The sequence below is a fragment of the Schistocerca nitens genome, chromosome 9 (genome assembly GCF_023898315.1).
Source record: "Schistocerca nitens isolate TAMUIC-IGC-003100 chromosome 9, iqSchNite1.1, whole genome shotgun sequence".
Lineage (NCBI taxonomy): Eukaryota > Metazoa > Arthropoda > Insecta > Orthoptera > Acrididae > Schistocerca > Schistocerca nitens.
The window spans coordinates 254,394,888-254,421,761 of NC_064622.1; the positions used below are offsets into that span (position 1 = coordinate 254,394,888).

The 26,874-nt window shown below is 40.1% G+C and overlaps 1 non-coding gene across 1 annotated transcript; it reads left to right on the plus strand.

Moving 5' to 3' along the window:
* Positions 1 to 23,653: 23,653 nt before the first annotated feature.
* LOC126204722 (U6 spliceosomal RNA) lies at positions 23,654 to 23,760 on the plus strand. The gene has a single exon (XR_007540528.1). It is a non-coding gene; the product is annotated as a U6 spliceosomal RNA (small nuclear RNA).
* The last annotated feature ends 3,114 nt before the right edge of the window (positions 23,761 to 26,874 follow it).

Consider the following 26,874-nt stretch of genomic DNA (forward strand, 5'->3'; position numbering starts at 1 on the left):
CCGTAAATTTATTCATTACCCTGCTTTAGATACCCCCAGATTATGTCAATTGACAGGTAAAAACACTATTTGGCCCTGGGATAAGCAAGCACATTCTGAATTAGTGAACCTGAAAGAAGCCTTGTTGAATGCACCACTTTTATCGCACCCAAATCTTACCAGAAATTTTTCCATTGCTACCGACAGTTCTAACACCGCTTTAGGCGTACACATTTTTCAGGAAATTGAAGAAGATGGTTCTACCATAATTAAAAACATCGCATTTGCAAGTCGCATTCTGTCACCTGCGGAACGAAATTATTCTGTTACTGAACTTGAAAGATTATGTGTTGTTTGGGCATTTACGAGATTTCGGCACTTTCTTTATGGAAGACACACTACCGTTTATACAGACCATAGAGCTATACAGTTTTTACTTTCGGCTAAATTTACATACGACAGATTAAGCAGATGGAAACTTTACCTACAGGAATTTAATTTTACAGTAGTTCACATTCCCGGCACACAAAATGTTGTAGCAGACGCACTGTCTCGTTCTCTCGGCAACAATCAGCAAGACATCGCAACCAACTTCTGCAAAGCAAATTTCAGCGTCATGTACATTCAACAAGTTGCATTTGAAAATGTTATTTCGTCGTCATTACAAAACACAGCACAAGAGCAGAATAAAGACAACGTATGGACAGAGATTAAACACCTTTGGCAAGATAGGAAAAATGTTACCATTAGAAACCATTACACTGTACGCAATGACATTCTGTTTCGCCGCTCTCATCCTGACAACAACAATTGGTTATTATGCATTCCTGACGAACTTGTTAACAAATTAATCTGGTATACTCATTTAAGTTACGCACATTACGGAGCTAGAAAATGTTTTCTTATACTGAGACAGAACTGTTATTTTACCAAAATGGAGAAACGTGTACGACGAGTTTTAGCGTCATGTAAAATCTGCCAGAAAGCTAAGTCAGACACAACTTCACATATACCACCATTATATCCCATTGTACCTGTTAAATTGAGACATATGGCCGCTGTAGACATTTTTGGTCCGTTTCCAGAACTAATAGAGGTTTTTGCTACATCTTTGTCGCTGTTGAACTCACTTCAAAATTTGTTACCTTCACTCCGTTACGCAAAGCTACTGCTAAAACTGTTTCGAAAGCATTTGTAAAACATTTTCTATTTCATGTAGGGCATGTGATGAAAGTAATTTCCGACAATGGACCACAATTTCGATCTTCTATATGGACACGTATGTTACGAGCTAGAAACATTTCTCCGATATATATATCCACGTACCAGCTTCTTCGAACCCTTGTGAACGAATAATGAAAGAAATTGGTAAACTGTGTAGAATTTAGTGCCATAAAAAACATATTGATTGGGACACACACATACACTCATTCCAGGATGTAATTAATTCCATACCGAATGAAAAAAATGGTTCAAATGGCTCTGAGCACTATGGGACAACTGCTGAGGTCATTAGTCCCCTAGAACTTAGAACTAGTTAAACCTAACTAACCTAAGGACATCACAAACATCCATGCCCGAGGCAGGATTCGAACCTGCGACCGTAGCAGTCCCGTGGTTCCGGACTGCAGCGCCAGAACCGCTAGACCACCGCGGCCGGCATACCGAATGAATCTACTATGCAATCTTCATCTGTTATACTGAAAAATGTTGAACCACATAACAAAATTAAAGAATTAGTAAGCTTTCCTACATCTCGTCGACTACGACACCATGAAATAATTGACAATGCGCTGAACAACATCAAACGTGCCGCAGAGCGCAGGAGAAGACAACAAAAACAGGTTTGTATACGCCGTGACTTTCACGTTGGACAGAAGATATTAGTATGTACACACTATTTATCCAACAAAATAAAAGGTAGGTGCAGTAAATTTGAACTTCTATACGCAGGTCCATATCGAATTCGCAGCATTCCTCACCCCAATGTTGTACACGTCGAAACATTGAGAACAAGAAAATCGAAAGGAAACCACCACATATCTAACATCAAACCCTTTATTGAATGAACATACTTTATGATTTATCACACTGTAATGCCGTTTCCTAATTTTTTATGACCACTTATACAATTATATTCATGTGAATACTTACTGATGATTGTCGTATTTTTCTTGGCAAGTGCCCGGCAAGGTAAGATTAGCAGGTCGCTCTTCTTGTCGTTACACATCAGACCATGCATATTTTTCCAGATGAACTTACACATTTTATGACCACTTATGCAATTATATTTATGTGATTACTTACTGATGATTATCGTATTTTTTCTTGGGAAGTGCCCGGCAAGGTAAGGTTAGCAGGTCGCTTTTCTTGTCGTTACACATCAGACCGTGCACATTTTCCATTTTTTTTATGTATGTATGATTGTTTTCCTGTTTGTTTGTATGCATTATGAGATAGTTAAGACATAGCAAACACCAGTTGACTTTGACATTTTTGCCCTACGATATCTCAACATCGTGAGTATTTTTACATTTTTTGCTGCTGCATTATGATATTCTGTGTACATTTTTGCATCTGAACACTGTCTATATTTTTTGACATAATACATTTTCTTTTATGCTATGCTGTATGCTTAATTATATCACTATAAACCAGTTTTTATCTAATGGGTATATGAATTAAATGCAAGACATTAATCTTCGTTCATCATTTTCAGAAAGAAGTAACATGTAAAATAAAGAAATTAAACAGAAATGGGAATTTCACCTACGGAATAAACGAAAGAAGATGCAAAAACCTTATGAGGAAGAGTAAATGGATCAGAATTAACAAGCATTAACAAGAATATACTATACACATCGTAGAATAGCAGTCTTAACTAATTTTTTCTTTCAGAATACGAAGCGATTGATGCAGGCTGTCAGACAGAACTTCACATCTTAGTTTTAGTGAGGAAATATGCTAGAAATAAGGAATAGTTGTGTAATGAATAAAGAAGTGATTTTTGTTGTAGATGATAATGAATGGTGATGAATAATGATGAAGAATATGCAGCTATGGATAATGAAGTTTTTCTTTACAGGTGATAATAATAATGGAATTATGATAATGAAGTGATGGATAATGAAGTTTTTTCTTTACAGATGAGGATGATGTTGAAGTTTATGTATTTGTGCTCTGTAGTTATTTAAGTATTGGTTGCAGTTCGTTTTGACAGTATGTGTTGTATTGCATAGTATGATGACTGAAGGTTTTGGAAAGGACAGCTAGAGAACACATTTTATACGCATTTCACTACCTGTTAATTCGAAGTTCACTACTTTTCAGCATAAAATGCGTTTCTTCTTTCAGTCTAATAATCCATTTTTGTATATTTTGCAGGAGATATTATTCATGAAATTAGTGTACTATAAGCAGTTGTTCATTAAACCCATGTCATTTATGAATGTGATTACATATACTCTACTTGTTTCACAATCTTGATACAGCTGACTCATGACGAATGACGTTACACATCTTCGTTTGCAGTAATAACTCAAAAGCAACTATTGTTATTAATTATCGAACCCAACGCAATGCATTGCTAGCACAAAAAATGCTTTGTAAATGGCAAATGAATGCCACTGATTAATGTAATAAGATGAACTATGAAGACAATGTTTACTATAATTAGATTAATTATGCCATTTATTAACTCATATTCTTTGTAAATGACTTCTGATGATTGTAATTGGGCAATGAATGCAAATGTTCTCTGTAAATGATTTCTGATGGTAATCAGGCAATGAGTGCCAATGTTCTGTGTAAATGATTTCTGATGATTGTAATTGGGCAATGAATGCCAATGTTCTGTGTAAATGATATCTGATGGTAATTAGGGAATTAGTGCCAATGTTCTCTGTAAAAGATTTCTGATGGTAATTAGTCTATGAATGCCAATGTTCCGTGTAAATGATTTCTGATGATTGTAATTAGGCAATGAATGCCCATGTTCTCTGTAAAGTTACTCATGAACATTATTCTGTAATACTACATACATGGTACAGAAATGTTCAATGACTAGGCGATGAGTGCCACCCATTACTAGTGTAATTCTCAATGAAGACTAGTATGTGACTTAACGTCCTTCACCTTCTAACCTAATTATCTGGAATTACTGCAATATCCGTTTGTCCTGTGTATCCTCATGATCATGGAGCACTATCTTTGGTTTTTGCACTAATTCTACGTTGCTGTAACAGACAAGAACGTGGTGTTGACAAGACATGCTGTCCACCACAATGAGCGATGAGATGCTATTATGATCCCACTGTTTGGTGTACCTAGTGTACTACCAAAAGGATAACATGGAATATTACTACGACATTTCAGTGTCTTGGCTACGCTGATTAATACTTCTGGGAAAAGAATTGTAGATTGTCTCACTTGGTGTTGTGCATCTGTAGAAAGATATGGACTTTCAGTGCAGCTGCGTGCAACCTAAAGTGCTACAACCATGATGCAATCCTTCCTATTCCTTTCCTAATTCTTGTAAAATGAAAAAGTCATATACAGTGCGTGTGCACTTCCTTTCATTTGTTAATAAGATCAGTTGTCCTGAAATTACTAAAGACTTCTCTAGTGCATGTTCACTCCTTGATATGTTTATTTGTTGTAGAAAAATACTAGAGAGTATTACAGTGCGTGTGCACTCTATGCCATTTGTTAATATGATTTGTACTCATTTTGTGATTTTCTGATATGTTCTGAACTACAGTGCGTGTGCACTTTTGCCATTTGTTAATATGTTTTGTACTGAACTTCAGTGCGTGTGCACTTTTGTCATTTCTCAATATGATTTGTACTCGTTGCCTATACATTTGTGATTTCCTGGTATGTTCACTATTTCAGTGCGTGTGCACTTTATGCCATTTGTACTCATTACGTATACATTTTGTGGTTTTCTGATATGTTCTGTAGTACAGTGCGTGTGCACTTTTGTCATTTATTAATACATTTTGTGATTTGATGATATATTCTGTACTACGGTGCGTGTGCACTTTTGTCATTTATTAATACATTTTGTGATTTGATCATATATTCTGTACTACAGTGCGTGTGCACTTTTCTCATTTATCAATATGATTTGTATTCATTGTATATACATTTTGTGGTTTGATGATATATTCTGAACTACAGTGCATGTGCATTTTTGTCATTTTGTTAACATGATTTTACTCATTGTATATATATTTTGTCATTGTCTGATATGTTCTATACTCGGTGCATGTGCACTATATTTACTTCATGTTCTACACCTATGTATCTGTATTTTCTGTGATTGTAAAGTTAGTTACTTAAAAAAAATTGTTGCTTATGGCAAGTCCAAATGACTCACCATCGCTGCCAAATTTTTGCCCCCCCCCCAGTGGAGGGTTTTGAAACACGTATGTATTCATTGCCAGCGATGGCGAGGCATGACAGAATCTCTGACCAGAGAGTTATTTATCGTTGCTAGTCTGTGCTTGACCGCGCGAGAGTTCAGTAGTATGTGGCGAGTGGACAGAGAGAGTAGACAGTTGGAGAATAGTAGCAGTCCGATACAGTTGTGTGTAGCGAGTCGGCATGCATCCGCGGTGTGCTCTGCCCACGAGTCTGGTCAGGAATGTGGTGGACGATATGTATATTATTATAGAAGGTAATGAAGCAGAATTGCGCTCAGCTAATAACATATGTTAATTGTAATTAATTTGTTCAAAAAATGCCCCAATAATAATTTTTCTATAAAGTAACTTTTTTAAAGAAAAAGATTCATTTCAAGTTAAATAATATTTCCTATGCATTCCCTCCAAGAATCAAAATTAAATATACGCCAGCATTGCACAGAGCTGTGCGGAAAAATAAGAGCAGATATAGATGCAGTGTTATGGAGGTAAGAATTTATCAGGTTTAATTATTTCACAGGGCTGAAGGTCAGCGCAGCTGCCCTTATAAAATTTATCAGGTTTAATTATTTGTGTTAAGATGTTACATACAGTTCTTGGTTCAGTATTTAATTAAAATTATTGTGGGTTTAATTGTAAGTAGGCTGTTTAGGTTTTTTTATTGGTAACGCCACCTCTGTATAAAAATCACTGGCTGTGCTGTGTGCAGTCTGTGTCTAGTTTGCATTGTTGTCTGTCATTGTAGTGTTGGGCAGCGGCAGCTGGATGTGAACAGCGCGTAGCGTTGCGCAGTTGGAGGTGAGCCGCCAGCAGTGGTGGATGTGGGGAGAGAGATGGCGGAGTTTTTTAATTTGTCATGAACTGCTATATATATGATGATATCAAGGTAAATACATTGTTTGTTCTCTATTAATATCTTTCATTTGCTAACTATCCCTATCAGTAGTTAGTGCCTTCCGTAGTTTGAATCTTTTATTTAGCTGGCAGTAGTGGCGCTTGCTGTATTGCAGTAGTGGGAGAAACGAAGATTATTGTGAGGTAAGTGATTTAGTGATTTGTGAAAGGTATAGTTTAATGTTAGTCAGGGCCATTCTTTTGTAGGGATTTTGTGAAAGTCAGATTGCGTTGCGCTAAAAAATATTGTGTGTCAGGTTAAGCACAGTCCTGTAAAATTGTTCAAAAAGGGGACGTTTCATATGTCGACCCTTAGCCTAGGATACCTCACTGGAATCTTCTGATTTTTTCTTGTAGTTTGTGTAATTAGTGTAGCTATTGTTTATTGCTAGCGCGTAATTATAGAGAGAATTTCCTTTGTAGTTGTAGTTTTTCATTGTTGTACAGTAAAACAGTTGTGGCATGCATGTAGATTTGCACCAAGTATTTCGCAGCTGCAATTAACTAGATATTATTTTCAGTGCTATGTTAATGTGTTCTCTTACTTTTGCTCTTCAAATTGTGCTTTTCTGTGTTATCGTGTGAAATATTGTGACAATAATGGCGTGTGAAAAACGTAACACTAGGCTCCAAAGTAAACTGAGGAATAATAGAGACGACGAGCGTAGCTTGCCAGCACCACTGTGTAATGAATTAACAGACGTTCAAAGTAGTAATTTGGTAACTGTGCATAGGGAAATGGAGCGGGCGTCAAATAATGGCGTAGATAATGAAACAAGTAGTGAACAGGGAAGCATTATCGATCGATCGGTCTGCAATAGCTCGCCTCAGGAATCCGAAATGACAAGACACAATTTTCCAAATACTGTAGATTCAGGTTTTGCGTCCTCACCGTTTTTTCAAATGAGTCAAGACACATTTTCTGCTTGTCAAAATGTGAATGTTTCCGGTGCAAATTCACTGCCGAAAAGCACTGAGGAACATGTTCCAGACACCAGTGCATTGTTATTACAATTAATACAACAAATGGGACAAACACAACAAAAGCTTCAAAAGTTAGACACAATGGAACAAAATCTTCGAAAGTTAGACACAGTGGAACAAAATCTTCAAAAGTTAGACACAATGGAACAACACCAGAGACAAACACAGCAACAGTTAGACGCAATGGAACAAAATCTTCAAAAGTTAGACACCACGCTTGAACAAACACGTGAAGATTTAACTACTGAGTTATATAACATTGAATCGAAATGTCAGAAAGTCTGCAATGACGTAAAAACACAAATTTGTGAGCATTTTCACCCTATTTTTTCGCGGCATGAAAATGCATTACAGAATCACGAAGCAGCTATAAAAGAACTGCAAACCATCGTTCATGAAAATCATGAGACCTTGTCGGCTAAAATTGACTCAGTTGCATCTACCGATTCTGTTACGCAACTTGTAAAAACTCAGGAAAACTTAAAGGACACAGTAGATACTCTGAAACTTGGTTCAGAAAAACACACTGAGGAAATAAGTACACTATCGGATAAAGTAGCTGAACTATCTGATCAGTTCACTAACTTATCTACAAAGGTAGATGATGATCTGAGTGACACAACACCTGTAGCCTTCACTGACACTGAAGAGTATGAAGAAATTAGAAAATTCAAACAAAATCAAAATCAAATCAATACACAGTACAAAAGAGAAATCCGGGAAGTGCAAGATCAGTTGGCACAAGTAGTACAAGAATTACGTATTTCAGAGGACACTCGCGCCCCAATACGGGAAGAGGGACATAGAAATACGGAACAGCCACAAAATAATAACACAGCGCATTTCGGAAATTATGAAAGAAATTGGCAATGTGCACCGAATTTTGAGATTGAACCGCCGACACGACGTAACAATGACCGACATGCGACTCGCCGACACGATGATTTTGACTATAAGCTGTTCATTACTACACGTAAATTCAAAACGTTTAAGAATTCTGGCAACGACATTCATCCACAAGCATGGCTCCATCAATTCTCTCATTGTTTTCCTCCCAACTGGTCGTTAGAACACAGATTAGAATTTATGTGTGGCTACTTAGAGAATGAACCAGCTGTAAGAATGCGATCGGTCATTCACGATTGCCACAGTGAAGGAGAATTTTATCATGCCTTCCTCTCAGCATATTGGTCTCAAGCCACACAAGACCGAGTAAAACATAGCATCATAATGATGAAACGTTTTGAACAATCTGAATTTTCCAGTCTTATGAAATATTTTGAAGACATGTTGCATAACAATCAGTATCTTTCAAACCCATACAGCCCCTCAGAACTCATCCGCATTTGCTTAATGAAATTGCCTGAACATTTACGACATATTATTTTGGCAGGACGTTGCAAAGACGACATTGAAGCATTTCAGGGACTCTTACAAGAACTGGAAATTGACACTGACAATCGCGGAACGCGAAACCAGGAACACAACGATTACAGGTCACATCCGTCGCAATTCCGCGATGAAAGAAGTAATAACTGGACACGACAAGGCTATTCTCACAACACAAATCGTGAACAAAACAGACACCACCCGTATGACAACCGTTGGCAGAGTAGTAATAACTACAGGGAAAGATCACCTCTCCGTGGCAATGACTATCACAGAGACAATCAGAGAAACAGACAATATGGGAACCAAAATAAATATTATCAAGGGAGACAGAATAACTTTAGATGCAACGGTCCAGCGCGCAGTTACGATTCAGGGAGAAATTCTCCACCACGTGACCGGCAAGAAAGAAACTATGGCATCTACCGACATGACGACAGACGATGTGATCGTAACGACAGACCTGAATTGCATCAGAACTGGCGGGATTTAAACAGGGCAGGGCCTTCTCGGCAAGGTGAATTTGTAGAAGTTAGGTCTCCTAATCCCAATAACGGCGCGCGCCAACAAAGAGACAGACAATGACTCGCACAGCAGGCAGCCGCGTGCGCCCGCTGGCTCCGAGAAAAATAACATAAGACATTAGCCTTGAGAAAAATTTTAGCATTCTTTACCGATGTATACAACATGATAATTGCTTGGAAGTTGAAACTCTGTGCACTAGGAAGAGTAAGGGTTTACACCACATTTCACATTTAAAACCGTTTATTGAAAGATAATCTGCTTTTTAACTTTGTCTTTGCCATAAAACTTTTCACTTCACATTTCTAGTATGCTTTGTCAGACTTAAGAAACTGTTAACATGCAACAATGTTTGAAGTTAAATATCCAGCCTAGAACCTAGGGAACATTTTTACACAGAAATTACGAATGCATTGTTATAGTGAACAGACTACACAGTGTTGTATTTGTACATTCTTGCTTGTTAGTTGCACTATTACATAACGACTATCAGGCTTATATACTTCGGACACATACTGGTACTGCTAATGAGATTTTAATGCAACATTTTGGTTTACTTGAAATTTGGTGTATCATGAGGTAAGTACATTGACTTCTGCAGAACTTCACTTTCGGAGGACGATGACTACGACACTTCCACAGAGATTATGTTGCAACAAGATGCACAGTTTAGCGCTACAGTACACGCATTTGAGTGATTAATCTTATACTTAAAACACTTATTTTTAAAGATTTTTGAATTACAAAGAAAGTTTTCCGTGACACATTTCATTCCATTGCTGTAATTTGTAACACCTGAGCATATAATTACATTAATCCTCAGGGGGGTACACGCTTACTTTGTGTACCATGTGTGTGGCAAACACAAGGAGCCCTAGCTAATATGGTATTTGCTTATACAACTTTACACATCAGTACCATATTTCTCTAACACAGAATTACACAGCTATCTGATTATTTAACTGAGAGATAAACATTTTTTTTTTACTACATCAGTGACAGATGTTTACGTAATTACACCATTGGATAACTTCACACTTACGAATTTGTATGTTGTTTGTACTTTGTGAACTGTTCATATTTTTTTCAGAACCATTGTGATATTATGAGAGCTTTGAATGATATATTTGGTATGAGATCATGATTTTTAAGGTACGTTTGAGGTAGATGACACTAACGAAATGAGCAGAGAATTTGTTTTAGGTTTTGAAATTATTGGAGGAAGCTACGACGATTTTGGGAATTGACTGAGATGTTATGATATTATTACGACGACGATGTGTACTATGTTGTTGAGATATGTTTATGATCAATAAGTTGATGCTACCGTATATGAGGAATAAGAAGTATGTTGGAAACCAAGAATCGTACTTTAAGAGTTATGAAATGTGCGTAAATGCATGAATGTATCACAATGCCGACGAAAACGTTTTGAACACTGTTATATTCATAGGATTTTGTATCTACACATTTGTAACCAAATTCTCAACCTGTGAATATTTTTTATATGAGACTGCCACTGTAGCGGAAACTGCTGTCGTAAATATTTCAGTAAGAAAGGTAAGTGACCGTGACGTAATGCGTTGCGAGCGGCCAGGTGTGCCAGCCGCCCGGAGAAAAAGCCATTAGATGGAGAAAAAAAAAAAAGGAGGCCATTAACCTTGCTTCTGACATTCCTGTGTAGAAAGCATCGCAAAAACGACACGGTCGAACTTGAAAACATATGATTTCACTGTGGAGCTCTTAATTTATGATATTTTCTGAGATGCCTAATGAAATGACGAGAAATATTTTTATGTCTATACACCTGATAATGACTACTGTCTCTCTAGTTGAGAGATTTTTCTACTAACTTATGAAATGCCTCATGACTACTGAATGATATTTTTATGCTTTACTTTGTACATAGTTGCTTATTTCATTTGATATCTAGTTTCTAGCTGCACTGCAGCATTGGTTCAAATAAAATTTTATAGATGTACTAATATAAATATTTTCTGTCTGCAGATCCAGTAAATATTAGTTTTGTGATATTTCAAAAAAAAATGAGGGAGCACAAATAGACATTTCCCTTCACAGGAATTGCATAAATAATTTCTTTACGATTTGGTAACTTATCTGCTAGTGTAAGTTCTCGTGATGCATCACTCTAGTGTTAAGATGTGACATAGGTATTAGACATGGCCATTTTTAGTGTAATATTTTTTTTTCTGCTTGAGCTATGTCATGTTTAGATATAATTTATTACCTTTGCTTCTGCTGATTGCCAGGCATAGTGTTACTGAATTTACCTTTGTATTACTCTGTTAAGCTAGTTTTACTACTGATTTATTTTTCTTGTTGCTGCACATTGGCTCATATTAGTTGTAACGTTGCATTGCTTGGTAATTTAGATTTCCTGTAGCTTGCTTTGCAATTTTCCATTTTTTTTTGTCATTGATGTTTGTGTTAATTCTTTTGTGCTGCTGCATTGCCTCGTCCCTTAGTTTAGCATCTGAGCTCAGTAGATTTAAGCTAGCATATGAGGGGGTAGACTATATAAGAACCTAACTATGGAGAATAGGGAAAGAATGCTTTGAAAGTTATATGAAAACGATTTGGGCCTAAATGAGTATTGTACAATGAGCCATATTTATTTTGAAAGAAATATGGTTAGAATACAGAAAAGAGGTACAGATAGGACTTTTTGGGAATAATGATGAACGAAGGGAGATCTCCAAGAACAAAAAAGGTTTTGTTCGCAAAATACTGCAGTACCAAAAGTTACACTGAAAACGAACCCTGTCCTTTCCATTGTGTTATCCCCCTATGTGTTTGTGCACCCTTGTGTATTTGTTTTCTTCCTGTCTCTGTGTACTGTTTCATAGAACTTTTTTCTCTTCTAATACTTAAGTTACATTCACTATGATGAGGAATACTGTTATCCTCAAATATAATTTGCATTGATAATATGTTATTTACTTTGTAAAGATGCTTAGACATTATTTATTCTGTTTTGTTTTAATGCTCATGTGTGAATTCGATGTTTCAATAATTATTCTGATCTTTTATGTATGTACTCATGTCATAATTCCTGTAACACTGACGTATATGTCTATTTCTATTCTTTTGTAACGCCTGTTTTACTACAAATGTTATCTGTATTGTTATGTTCTTTAATGATGTATTTTGTACCTTTGTAATTGTATTCTCATGTTATAAAATTGTAATTGACACCAGTTCATCTTATTATTAATTTGTAAGTTACATTTCACTGCACACATTTCTGTTGGTCATAGTATATGGACAATATGTGAGAAGTAGGGACTGTTAGTGTTTGCACGTGTGTTAATAATTCAGCAAGGGACTGGATAACAGAATTGCTGGTTCTAAGGACATTCCAAAAAAATTGTGAGTGCACATGTGGTGGTTAATGGACTTGCTATATTCTCCGCAAGACTCTTTGATGGTGATTGTGCACCTGCACAGTCGCAACAGATGGCTGCTGGCCGTCTATACAAGGACTACAGTGGGTCTGCGTCTTTGCTGACTCACCAGTACCATTATTTCTACAAGGACTACAGTGGGTCTGCACCTCTGGTGGCCCACCAGTACCGTAATCTCTACCACGACTGCAGTGGGTCTGCTCTGTGATGACCTACCAAACGATATTCTGCAAAACTTCGATTGACTCCGCTGTGGGTTTGCTCTGTTGTGGCCCATTACCTGTCTGCATGTCAAGAGTCAGCACTGTCTTTCCATTGGAAGGACAACACTACTTCTTCAAGACTGCATGGAAATCCACTACTTCCCTGAGCATTTTCTTATACTGCTCAGACTTTGTGAAAAACACGGCAATTTTACTGTGATCAACGATCAGGACTGTCTTTATGGACTGTGAGAAAATTTTAGCTTTTGACCAACATTGTATCAATAAGTGTGTGCACTTGATTTCTTTGTTATTGTAATTATGAATAATTTTATCAAATCATTATAAGCCACTGCCCTAAACAATTTGTAAAATTTTTTGTGGGGAGCATGGGGGCTATGTAAGTAGGCTGTTTAGGTTTTTTTATTGGTAACGCCACCTCTGTATAAAAATCACTGGCTGTGCTGTGTGCAGTCTGTGTCTAGTTTGCATTGTTGTCTGTCATTGTAGTGTTGGGCAGCGGCAGCTGGATGTGAACAGCGCGTAGCGTTGCGCAGTTGGAGGTGAGCCGCCAGCAGTGGTGGATGTGGGGAGAGAGATGGCGGAGTTTTGTAATTTGTCATGAACTGCTATATATATGATGATATCAAGGTAAATACATTGTTTGTTCTCTATTAATATCTTTCATTTGCTAACTATCCCTATCAGTAGTTAGTGCCTTCCGTAGTTTGAATCTTTTATTTAGCTGGCAGTAGTGGCGCTTGCTGTATTGCAGTAGTGGGAGAAACGAAGATTATTGTGAGGTAAGTGATTTAGTGATTTGTGAAAGGTATAGTTTAATGTTAGTCAGGGCCATTCTTTTGTAGGGATTTTGTGAAAGTCAGATTGCGTTGCGCTAAAAAATATTGTGTGTCAGGTTAAGCACAGTCCTGTAAAATTGTTCAAAAAGGGGACGTTTCATAATGAGTAATCATCTTAACGTTAATTTTGTGGGGACTTTACAATTGGGCCATTATTATTCTTTAATTTTGCAAGGAAGTTACGCTTGGCTCATTTTTATTATTCAGTTTTGTGGGAAGACAACATTTCACTTAACATTGACTTTCATATTCTTGCTGGGAGGTTACAATTTCAATATTATTGACATTAAAAATTTCTGTGGGGAGGTTACAACCTAAGGACATCACACACATCCATGCCCGAGGCAGGATTCGAACCTGTGATCGTAGCGGTCACACGGTTCCAGACTGAAGCGCCTAGAACCGCTCGACCACAACGGCCGGCCGATGATAATGGGATGGAGGTGGGGTCATCAATTCTGACAACTCTTGGTAGCTACGACTGCTTGCGTAAGATATGTGAGTAATATTCGGTTGCTTGATGGGGTCAGTACTTTCTACTGAACGGGGTGGCGTAATGTTAAAACGTCAGGCTTGCAATAAATAGGATAGCTATTCAAATTCTCAACCGACCATCCTAGAATAGGTTTTACTTGGTTACTTCAAATTGACTAACAGAAATGTCAGAGTGGTTTTCGTGAAAAGGTCACTGCAGACTTCATTCCCATCCTTAGCAAAACTCCTCGTCTAATGGCCTCGTTGACGACCGTGCTTTAAATCCTGAACTTCCTTTTTCTCCATAAGTGGAAACAATACATTAAATCTCGCCAATGGTAATTGTGTTACACTGCAATATAGAAGCAATAAAGGAAACCTAACTTTCCGTTCGATCTCTCGAAGATAAATCTCGTTTTGAAACGTCAGCAGAGAGGAAACTGAATTTAGATAACACTAATTTAAAAATTCTTTTTCGTACGAGAGTGCTATAAGGACAGTGTATCACAGCTACATGTTCACTAGTGTGAGAGATTTGTACCAACGGTACTCAGTGTCAGTAAAGACAGTTCAAGGTACAAGAACCTAATGGAACTCAACTTACAGTTTTACACTGACAGCGATGCTAATTCAATCCCATATCTCGGTCATGTTTATGGAGAATCCCTCGCGAAAGTAGTAGTCCTGCTTGAACGGAAAAGAGCACAGTTCACTTTTGATTACTTAAAGGATGAAAGATCAAATTCACGTAACTAAGGACCACCACCACTTGCGTCCATCCGCTTTGCTACAGTAGAGTATACTTTAAGATCCAAGACAGTAGTAACAAGATAACCTTGAACCCAACGAGAGGTCATTCACTGAAATTTCATGCAACTGTGCATGTCATTAATTTAGCTGACAAGCAGCATCAGCACTTCCTTACCTCCAAGGCCATTACAGGAATCCTAACAAATTGCCATTTGCCAAGGTCAAGAGGGGGAAGGGATGGGAGGGCATGGGAGGGGAGCGGAAGGGAGAGGAACGTTCTCCCCCCCACCCCCCTCTGTACTTCTGGAAATTTTGCATGAAGTAGCCCGTAGCTCAAGTGCCCCCACTCTGCAGCCAAATGCGGTGAAGTATCTGAACTGTCGAAAAATTTGTCAACTATGTCTGCTTTACTGGCGTTCAAAAACTAGTTTAAGGACTGGCTCACCAGTAACATTCGTATTGTTTTTTCTTTATTGTCATTTCATTCCCCTATGTGGTGATTGGGTGGCAGCAGCAATGTAGCTGCTCTTCAGCCTACAGGTTCGAACAAACTAATTGTATTAAAATATAGAAAAGTGAACAAGATATGAGTATTGATAATGTCAAAGTGATGTTGATGCGTTGGAGTTCGTGTTTCATGGTGACCTGCTCGGAGGCGAAAATTGCAGGAGATGATGTTGATGTGGCTTCCGCTTGAAGATCAGCTTCAGGTAAATGGTAGATGGAAAAGAGTGCGGTGGCGTAGTGGAGAGTGAAACAAAAAATTAAGATACAGAGCGGGCGTTGAAGGTGTGGAGAAGGATAAAAGGTTGTTCGTATGATTGTGAGGCAAGTTGTGATGGAAGGAATGTAGTATGTTGTGAGGTTGAAGGGGCTGCTCAGGTTTGAGATGGAATGTGTTGGACATGTGTGTCTACTCGGGAAAAGAGGAAGTCGAAGTAGTTTTGGGAATATGTGGAAGTGGTATTTAAATAGAGAACAGGCTGCCAAGGTGACTTGATACAGCACATGTGAATGCTGAAATGGGTGGATCCTTTGAAGGACAGTCCTTATGAAGCGGATGATGTCTTCAACTGTGGGAGTAGAACATACGGTTGTTTGGGTGGAGTGGTGTGCCAGTAGGACGGATTGGGATGATCAGTTTAGCTGTGGTGGGAGGAGGTTTGCCTGTACACTTATAGGAGTAAGTAGGATGGGACTGGTTGCAAGAGCTGCAAATGGTTGGGGACAATCGTAGGCTTTCCAGAAGGGGCACATAGGAGAGATTTTGCAGTCAGAAGATAAATGATGATTGTAGATGATGCATTTGTGACAATGGTAGGCTTGGGCTTCGGATTGGGATGGCTCAACTTCGTGTTTGCGGTGATACATGAAGGCTCTAATCAGAAGGAGATGACCTATGGCTGAGGGATCTTTGGAAAACACATAAATGAGAAATGTAGGACCAGAATGGTGGTGAAATCGAAGGGCTTTTCGGATTTGGGACTCAGGTTTGAAATTTAACTCCCACTCAACTTCCTCCACAGTGATATTGAGTGCACTCACTTGATCACAACAGTAAGAGTCGGCAGGGGAAGGGATGAAGGAAGGGCGGTTGAGATTGTCTGTGCCATCATAGGCTAAGTGGGAGGAAGGAGGCCGTCTAAGTGTCCATCTCCGCCTTCCCCCTCTCTGTCATCTCCTCCTCCCGTTCTCTCACCACTTTACCACCTCCAACCCAATTGAATGCTACTGGTTCCTGCTTGGCTTAGAAGAAGCCTTTTATCCACAGCTTTATCCACGTACGCACTTGTCATATATATTTCACATATATTTACACATTTCACTTAATTTCTACACGTATTGTAGCTGTGTCTCTAGTAAATTTCGCTTTGCAGTTTTGAGCTGAAGCAGCTCAATGTTTATGACGTCATACCTACTGAACTATGTGTTGTAAAATGATATAATTTTGCAGGTACATTCAGTGGAATAGGTGGGTGTACTGTCTGTGGAATGTGTTCATAGCAGACGTGTGGTAAAGAAGTAACAAATTCATGCGTCCTGCATAACGCGGAAATTCCTCATGCATCTCAGTGTTTATGACATCATATCTTGTGAAGTACGTGTCGTCCAGTGATATATTTTTGCAGGTCCTTTCAGCAATATATCATAATACTATCTGAAAATTTTTTACGAATAGATTTTGTTGTAAACAAGAAATCAATTAAAAAGTCATGCCTGATGCAGCAGATTTACTGCATGGACAGCAAAAATGTTGTAGGGGATAAACTTTTTTTCCTTTCATCATTTGGTGGTGTGTGTCAGCGATGAAAAGCCTGTTAATAGTTGGAAATTTTCTATAAAGTTTGTTAAGTGGTCTCTCTCATTCTCAAATACTGGTTAGATGTAATATGGCTATCTGCGCATCGTGGCTACGATATTTTTCGAAACCATTCCCACCCGTTTGAAAAGGAGGCCGTGATGACTGGGTGTTTTGTGATGTCCTTAGGTTAGTTAGGTTTAAGTAGTTCTAAGTTCTATGGAACTGATGACCATAGATGTTAAGACCCATAGTGCTCAGAGCCATTTGAACCATTTTTTTGAAAAGGAGGTCTGTGATAGTGAGACACTGGTTCCTTCAGACATTAATTGATATGTGTACCAGGTCCAGCTGAAATCGATCAAGGTGGTTAGGGGAAAATATGGAACTCACTTACGTACATTCATAGATCCACTCTTACAATTTGTTTTGATAAGGCGTCTTAGATGCTAGCTTTAGTCATTGTGCCACATAGTTTCTTTTTTATCAGGCTGCCAAAGGTTTTTTCGAAACCACTAACAGCTATATGCGTCTTTAAACTGACTTCTCGTCCTTTCACTAAAGTTCTATTCATGTAAATATGTAAGGTGCGCCCAAACGAAAAAGAGACTACAGTTGCATGTGCAGAAATTTTAATAACATTACTATAATTATAGTTCATGTGGAACAGTACAACTATACGTAAATGCCGTTGGCACTGAAACGCCGATCCCAGCACGTGGGACGGCAGTGGATGGCTTCATTGTAGAACAGAAGTGTCCAACCCGCGACCCGCGGACCACATGCAGCCCAATATCAGTATCAGCGCGGCCCAAGAAGTGAGCATCTACTGCACGATCGGTAAAAAAAAGATCGTAAAATTCCCTTTATGTGAAGTTATGATAAAGTGAATATTTTCAATTTGAAACTCCAGCCTTACAATGGTGTTCTCTCGTTAGTATTCCCTCGTTCGTCTGTCCTGTTCTTAACAATGCCGTCTGTGCTATATCTCCAGAATATCGTTCATACAACCGAGCAATCCGTCAGACGCGCTGGTCTGCTACCTAACAACTACTTCGGCTGTAATTGTGAAACTAGAGATTTAGAAATTAATTTAAGGAAATACAAGGAAACTCTGTGTTAATCTGTATAATTTTGAGAATGAATCATCGCCAGTTCCAGGAGTCTGGATGCTGAGTATGGTGATATCGAACATTTTACAAAAGTCAGTTACCTTTGTCGAGGCCAGATGATAAAAAGATTTTATAGCTTAATTAACGAAGACAAATCTGTGCCAGAAAATGGCGATGCGATCTGGGAGGCAGATGGAGCATTTTTGATAGGTTTGACTGCTCACTTAGGTGACTTAAAAAAACATCTTAAAGGTAGAAACCTGCTTTCAAACAATGAACTGGTTTGAACTGAAACTGAAATTACGGCAAGCACAAGTAAGTGGAAAGAAATCTATTCATTTCAATATATTTGCCAAACATAATCTTAAAGACGGGATGAAACATGCCGCCATTTTTTGCGGTATGATCCAAGAATGTGAAAATCGCTTTCACCATTTTCGAAAAAATAATAAAAATTCTTGTCTTTATTTGACACCTTCTATACACATTGTAGATACGTTGCCAGAAGGTTTTCATATGGAATGCATACAGTTGCAGTCTTTCATCCAATAAAAACAAAATTTAAAAAAATTAAAATGAACTGATCTTTATTGACGTTCATAAATCACATCTGCCCTGAGATAAATATTCCTTGCTGCAAATTCATGCCTTATAAGATCGTAGGTCATGTTCCAAAACTGAACAGCATAGAGACAGAAGTGATGACACTTTCTGTAGGACCTGACCATCATTTTGCAGGACAATGCTCAAGCACGTACGGTGCAAGCTGTTACTGATTTGTTTGACTGATGGGGCTGCTAAGTTCTATACCACCTACTGCACTCTCCTGACTTAAGCCCTCGTGAGTTTAACTCGATTTCTGGAAACACTTCACAGCATTCGCTTCAGAACTGCTACAAATTTTGTCGGGAAATAGACCGCGCCGCTCGAAGTGTAAACACAACTGGATGTGCTAAGATATCCTACGACTTCCACATCGCCGCAACGGGTTATATAGTATGCTGGTGACTACTTTGAAGATCAGTAAAACTTTAAAATGCGTATGTATTTTGTGCGAGCTGTAAGTAAGTAGTTGCCACTATTAAAGTTCAAACCCTCGTATATGCCATCCCTGTTTGGTAGCAAGTACGTTCGTGAACAAAAATTTTCAAGAGTAAATTGCACAAAGAGTAAATATAGAAATAAAATCTCAGATGAACACCTTGGGAAGATCATGAGAATATCAACCACTTCGATCGAACTTGATACTGATGTATTAGTTTCCCAAATTCAGAGTAAAGTTTCATATTAATTGTATGAAATGTAATTAATACAGAATTATTAACGAAACATCATGGACAAAACGTTAAATTAATTCAGTCTTAATTTTATAGATTAAAGAACCATACATTCTAAATTACTTAGCTATGTTAACCACATACCTACGAGTTTTTCAGCGGTAGCTCTTGGTGTTCGGTATATTATGTGCGGCCCAAAAATATTCGGCGTCCTTTAATATGGCCCAGGTAAGCCGAAAGGTTGGATACCCCTGCTATAGAAGCTCCTGCCTTGCCGATGGTTCCAGTTTCCGACAGTGCCTCGCGCAGGTGAACGTCGACCTCTCAGAAATTGTTTCAAGGGGCCGAAGATATACGAGTCACATGGGGAGATATCGGGGCTGTAAGGAAGATATTCCATAACTTCAATCGAAATTTTTGAAGGAGCTCGACTGCCTTCTTGGCCTCAAATAACGCTTCATGACTCTTACAACCGGAACATCGTGCACCGTGCGGGACACTGCTGTCTGTACACCTCTTCCATCTTGCGATAAATGTGTTAAATATAACCCTCTTCTGGGCGAAGAAATTGCAACTGGGGGTGCCACCACACCATCTCCTGGTAAACCACCTACAGGGATTATACACTGCGCAGCTAGAGTGAACGTCTCCATCTCAGGTGGGCATGCATAACTTATATCGTCATTGCGTGAACGACATTTCCGGAATCCTGTCTATTCTTCTAACAGGAAAGTCTCTGTTACGATTCTTATACATGATTAATTATTTCAGCAGATGTGTTATAGACCGCGAGGTTAGCAATCTGACTCCTCTACAATTTTCGTAGTTCTTTCTTTGATCTTTCCTATCAATTGTGAAATTTTGCAGCAGTACCCGCATTCATTACATAAATGTAATAATCTAAAATCACGAAATCGACCAGCGTATTTTAAAAGTTCCATACGAATACCGTCGGGTTCACATGATTTCCTGTTTTTCATGCTTTTTAAAATTACTTGCAGTTCTTTTGTTATGACAGATTGGTCTACGTTCTGTGACTAGCCGTAGACATCTAACACATGGTCACATTTTCGTCGTTTGACCGTCCCTAAGATATTTTTAAGAGATGCTCACGACGTAGCACGTCAACAGCAGAACAGCTTTGCCGATTCCAAGACACTGGTTTTGTCAAAGTGTATTTCCCCATACTGCGGCTCTTATAGTCAATAGAGTGAATCCTCAAGCAGTTAGTATATTTCCCTTACCGCTTCGCGCTCCCGCAACACCGGCAGGCCGAATTCAACCTGACCGTGAGCCGTGATCGTAATGTTTCATCTACAATCACATCTACATGATTACTCTGTAATTCACACGTAAGTGCGTGGCGGGATGTTCATGCTACAACCTTCATAATATTTTTCTACTGCTCAACTGTCCTACAGCGAGTGGGAAAAACGAACATTTAAATTCTTCAGTACGAACTCTGGTCTTATTTTTTTGCGATGAACATTTCTATGTCAGTGGGCATTAACAAAATATTGTCACGCGTGGAGGAGAAAACTGGGAGACTGAAATTTCGTGGAAAGATCTTCCAGCCACGAAAAATTTTTGTCCTTTAATGACTGCCAACCCAATTTGCCTATCATATCCGTAGCTCTCAGTCCTCTGTTTCGCGATAGTACAAACAAGCTGTCCTTATTTGGACCGTCCACAACTCGTGGTCTAGCTGCTAGCGTTGATGCCTCTGGGTCACGGGGTCCCGAGTTCGACTTCCGACCGGGTCGGGGATTTTCTCCGCCCGGGCACTGGGTGTTTGTGTTCTCCTCATCATCTCATCATCATTCTGGTAGTACCGAGACTGGAAATAGAAAGATTTGGAACTTGTACGGGCGCTGATGACCACAATGTTGAGCACCCCACAAACCAACATCATCATCATCTTATTTGGACTTTCTCGATGTCCTCCGTTAATCCTCTCTTGTAAGAATCCCGTTTTCTTTAATCATTAGGCTTCCGACTGGTTTGATGTTGCCCGGTACACATTCCTGTTCTAAAATATTCAAATGCGTGTAAAATCTTATCGGACCTAACTGCTAAAGTCAACAGTGCCTAAGCTTACACACTACTTAACCTAAATTAACCTAAGGACAAACACACACACCCACGCCCGAGGGAGGACTCGAACCTCCGCCGGGACCAGCCGCACAGTCCATGACCGCAGCGCCCCAGACCGCTCGGCTAATCCCGCGCGGCATTCATGTTCTGCGCTAACCCCTTTATCTCAGAGTCGCACTTGCACCCTACGTCCTCAATTATTTGTTGAACGTATTCAAGTCTCTGTCTTCCGTCCAGTTTTTGCTCTCTTGAGCTCTCTCTAGTACCATGGACATTATTCCCCGATGCCTTAATACACGTTCTAACATAGAACTTCATTTTTTATTTTATCAGTCGACCTAATTCCCAACGTTCTTCTGTAGCAACGTATCTCAAATGCTTCTACATCTACATCCACACCTACATCTACATCTACATACATACTCCGCAATCCACCAATCGGTGCGTGGCGGAGGGTACCTCGTACCACAACTAGCATTTTCCCTCCCTGTTCCATTGCCAAACAGAACGAGGGAAAAGTTACTGCCTACATGCCTCTGTACGAGCCCTAATCTCTCTTATCTTATCTTTGTGGTCTTTCCGCGAAATATAAGTCGGTGGCAGTAAAATTATACTGCAGTCAGCCTCAAATGCTGGTTCTCTAAATTTCCTCAGTAGCGATTCATGAAAAGAACGCCTCCTTTCCTCCAGAGACTCCCACCCGAGTTCCTGAAGCATTTCCGTGATGATCAAACCTACCAATAACAAATCTAGGAGCCCGCCTCTGAATTGCTTCTATGTCCTCCCTCAATCCGACCTGATATGGATTCCAAACGCTAGAGCAGTACTCAAGAATAGGTCATATTAATGTTTTATAAGCGGTCTCCTTTACAGATGAACCACATCTTCCCAAAAAACTACCAATGAACCGAAGACGACTATCCGCCTTCCCCACAACTGCCATTACATGCTTGTCCCACTTCATATCGCTCTGCAATGTTACGCTCAAATGTTTAATCGCCGTGACTGTGTCAAGCGCTACACTTCTAATGCAGTATTCAAACATTATGCGATTCTTTTTCCTATTCATCATCATTAATTTACATTTATCTATATTTAGAGTTAGCTGCCATTCTTTACACCGGTCACAAATCCTGTCCAAGTCATGTTTTATCCTCCTACAGTCACTCAAAGACGACACCTTCCCGTACACCACAGCGTCATCAGCAAACAGCCGCACATTGCTATCCACCCTATCCAAAAGATCATTTATGTAGATAGAAAACAACAGCGGACCTACCACACTTCCCTGGGGTACTCCAGATGATACCCTCACCTCCGATGAACACTCACCATCGAGAACAATGCGATTCTCTTGTGTTCCGATTCTGTTATGGTCCATGCTTCACTACCATACAATACTGTGCTCCAAACGTACATTCTCAGAAATTTATTCTTCGAAATAAGGTCTATGTTTGATATTAGCAGACTTCTCTTGGCCAAGAATACTCTCTTTGCCCGTTAACAGTAATATTGCTTCTGAGGTTACATTATTCCTTATCATAGTTTGCATATTTCCAGAATGAGATTTTCACTCTGCAGCGGAGTGTGCTCTGACATGAAACTTCCTGGAGATTAAAACTATGTGCCGGACCGAGACTCGAACTTGGGGCAAGTGCTCTACCATCTGAGCTACCCAAGCCCCACTCACGCCCCTTCCTCACAGCTTTACTTCCGGCAGTTTTAATCTGCCAGGAAGTTTCGTGTCGGCGCACACTCCGCAGTAGAGTGAAAATCTCATCCTAAAAACATCCCCCAGGCTGTGGCAAAGCCATGTCTCCGCAGTATCCTTTCTTCCAGGAGTGCTAGTTCTGCAATGTTCGCAGGAGAGCTTCTGTGGGGTTTGGAAGCGAGGAGACGATGTACTTGCTGAAGTAAAGCTGTGAGGACGGGACGCGAGTCGTGCTTGGGTAGCTCAAATGGTCTGTACTTACTTCGGCGGTACATATACTAAAATTTGAACGATACAGAGAAGATTATGATGGCCACTGCGCAAGGATGAGACGCAGAATCGTGAAGAAAAACACAAATACACAATAAAAAAAAAATAAATAAAAAAAGATTGTAGAGCACTGCCCGCGAAAGGCAAAGGTCCCAAGTTCGAGTCTCGGTCCGGCTCACAGTTTTAATCTGACAGGAAGGTTCATAGTTTTCGTAATTCTTTACATTCGTCTGATTCATAATCACCAAATTCTACGCGCTACAGTCTGGAACCACGCGACCGCTACGGTCGCATGTTCGAATCCTGCCTCGCGCATGGATGTGGTTCAAATGGCTCTGAGCACTATGGGACTTAACAGCTATGGTCATCAGTCCTCTAGAACTTAGAACTACTTAAACCTAACTAACCTAAGGACATCACACAACACCCAGCCATCACGAGGCAGGGAAAATCCCTGACCCCGCCGGGAATCGAACCCGGGAACCCGGGCGTGGGAAGCGAGAACGCTACCGCACGACCACGAGATGCGGGCCATGGATGTGTGTAATGTCCTTAGGTTAGTTAGGTTTAAGTAGTTATAAGTTCTAGGGGACTGATGACCACAGCAGTTAAGTCCCATAGTGCTCAGAGCTATTTGAACCATTTGAACCACATTTGGTTTGAGTTTCTCGCTAATCTTATTTTTGGTACATCTTATTAGTTTTGTCTTTCTCTGGTTTACTCTCAATCCATATTCTGTACCCATTAGACTGTTCATTCCATTAAAAACTTCCTGTAATTCTTTTTTATTCCCATAATGTACACAAGTATTCTAACAGAGAACGGTAGTAGTGCAGGCAATCTTTTTAGTGGAGCTGTAGCAACTTGCGATTGTTTTGGCAGTATAACGTAGTGTTTGGTTCGCCTTCCCCACAACATTATCTATGTGATCGTTCAAATTTAAGATTTTCGCAGTAGTAGTCCCTACGTATTTAGTTGAATTGGTTGTCATTAAATAATGTAACTGAAATGTTACGAATTTCTTTTATAAGTGGTGTGAATAGCATTACACCGTTCATTATTTATAGTCAAAAAAATGGCTCTGAGCACTATGGGACTCAACTGCTGAGGTCATTAGTCCCCTAGAACTTAGAACTAGTTAAACCTAACTAACCTAAGGACATCACAAACATCCATGCCCGAGGCAGGATTCGAACCTGCGACCGTAGCGGTCTTGCGGCTCCAGACTGCAGCGCCTTTAACCGCACGGCCACTTCGGCCGGCATTTATAGTCAATTGCCACTTTTCGCAAGATAGCAATATTACGTCTAAATAATTTTTCTTTTAGCTTTGATATTATGTTGGTTCAAATGGCTATGAGCACTATGGGACTTAATTTCTTAGGACATCAGTTCCCTAGAACTTAGAGCTACTTAAACCTAACGAACCTAGGCACATCACACACATCCATGCCCGAGGCAGGATTCGAACCTGCGACCGCTGTGATCGCACGGTCCAAACTGTAGCGCCTTGAACCGCTCGGCCACCCTGTCCGGCGATATTCTGTTGACTTTTGATAAATGGCAGCATTATCTGCACACAATCTAAGGGCGTTACTAAGTGATATGGTTCTGTAATTCAGCAGGTTGCTCATTTTTCCTTTCTTCTTAGTGGTGTAAGCTGTGCAATTTTCCAGTCTTTAGTTACGGATGCTTTGTCGAGTGATCAGTTATACACGCCTGATAAGTATGGCGCTGTTGTATCAGCATACTCTCGAACGAATCTAGCTGTTGCACAATATGGACCGAAAGATTCACCTCCGTCTATCTCATTAGAGATTTTTCCGACATCTGATATATTACAGAATGGGTACATTGTATTATGTGGCAGCATTGAGGTATTGTACATGTCAACAAGCTGTTTGTGAATACGTCTTGTGCCTGTTTTGCTGTGCAGTTGCAAGGGAACGAGTACAAACGTAGTTTAATGAAATGTGCATCATCTTGTGTGGGATGGCTCGAAGATATGTGATCTCGCATTACTCACTTTTTGCCGAGGCAGTGAGGGTAGGCTGGGGAGTAGCGTGGAGAGGAGATTGTGAGAGTGCAGATGCGACACGAGACGAGACGAGTGGAGGTGCAGCAGACGGGCGCAGGCGACGCTGACGACACGCGCCGGTCGCCAGCATTTGCATAAGTGTGAGGGAGCGCCGCCAAAGGCCAGCCCGCCAGCCCGCCAGCCCGCCGCGTCCCATCCCGGCTGACATTTCCCGGCTGGCCGGTGGCGCCGTTGCGACAGCGCCGCCCCCGCCGTGCCGCCCCCAGGCGGGCTCTTCCCAGATGTCACTTTTCACACCTCGGGCGGCGCCGTGTTGGCACAGCCGATCAGCAGTCATTGTCGCCTAGTTGCGTCTTCGACGTGTGCGCGTAACCTGGATTGTGTCAGGAATGCCCGCTCGGAATGAGACCGCGTGAAGAGCACGGCAATAGCTTCCCTGACACACTTCACACTGCTTTCGTTGCACCTCTTGGCTTGAGAGCAAGTAGATCACACTGTATATCTCGCAGCAGACTTGCACGTAACAACAATATGTCTTCAATAAGGATAATCAGTCTGTTGCAGCTTCTACGCTAAAATTCACATTCTCCTTGATGTGTCAGCACACTCTGAACTGTTTTATATACCAGGTGATCAAAAAGTCAGTATAAATTTGAAAACTGAATAAATCACGGAATAATGTAGATAGAGGGGTACAAATTGACACACATGCTTTGAATGATATGGGCATTTATTAGAACCAAAAAAATACCAACGTTCAAAAAATGTCCGATAGATGGTGCTTCATCTGATCAGAACAGCGTTAATTAGCATAACAAAGTAAGACAAAGCAAAGATGGTGTTCATTACAGGGAATGCTCAACATGTCCACCATGATTCCTCAACAATAGCTGTAGTCGAGGAATAATGTTGTCAACAGCACTGTAAAGCATGTCCGGAGCTATGGTGAGGGACTGGCGTCGGATGCTGTCTTTCAGCGTCCCTAGAGATGTCGGTCGATCACGATACACTTGCGACTTCAGGTAACCCCAAAGCCAATAATCGCACGGACTGAGGTCTGGGGACCTGGGAGGCCAAGCATGACGAATGTGGCTGCTGAGCACACGATCATCATCAAACGACGCGCGCAAGAGATCTTTCACGCGTCTAGCAACATGGGGTGTTTTCT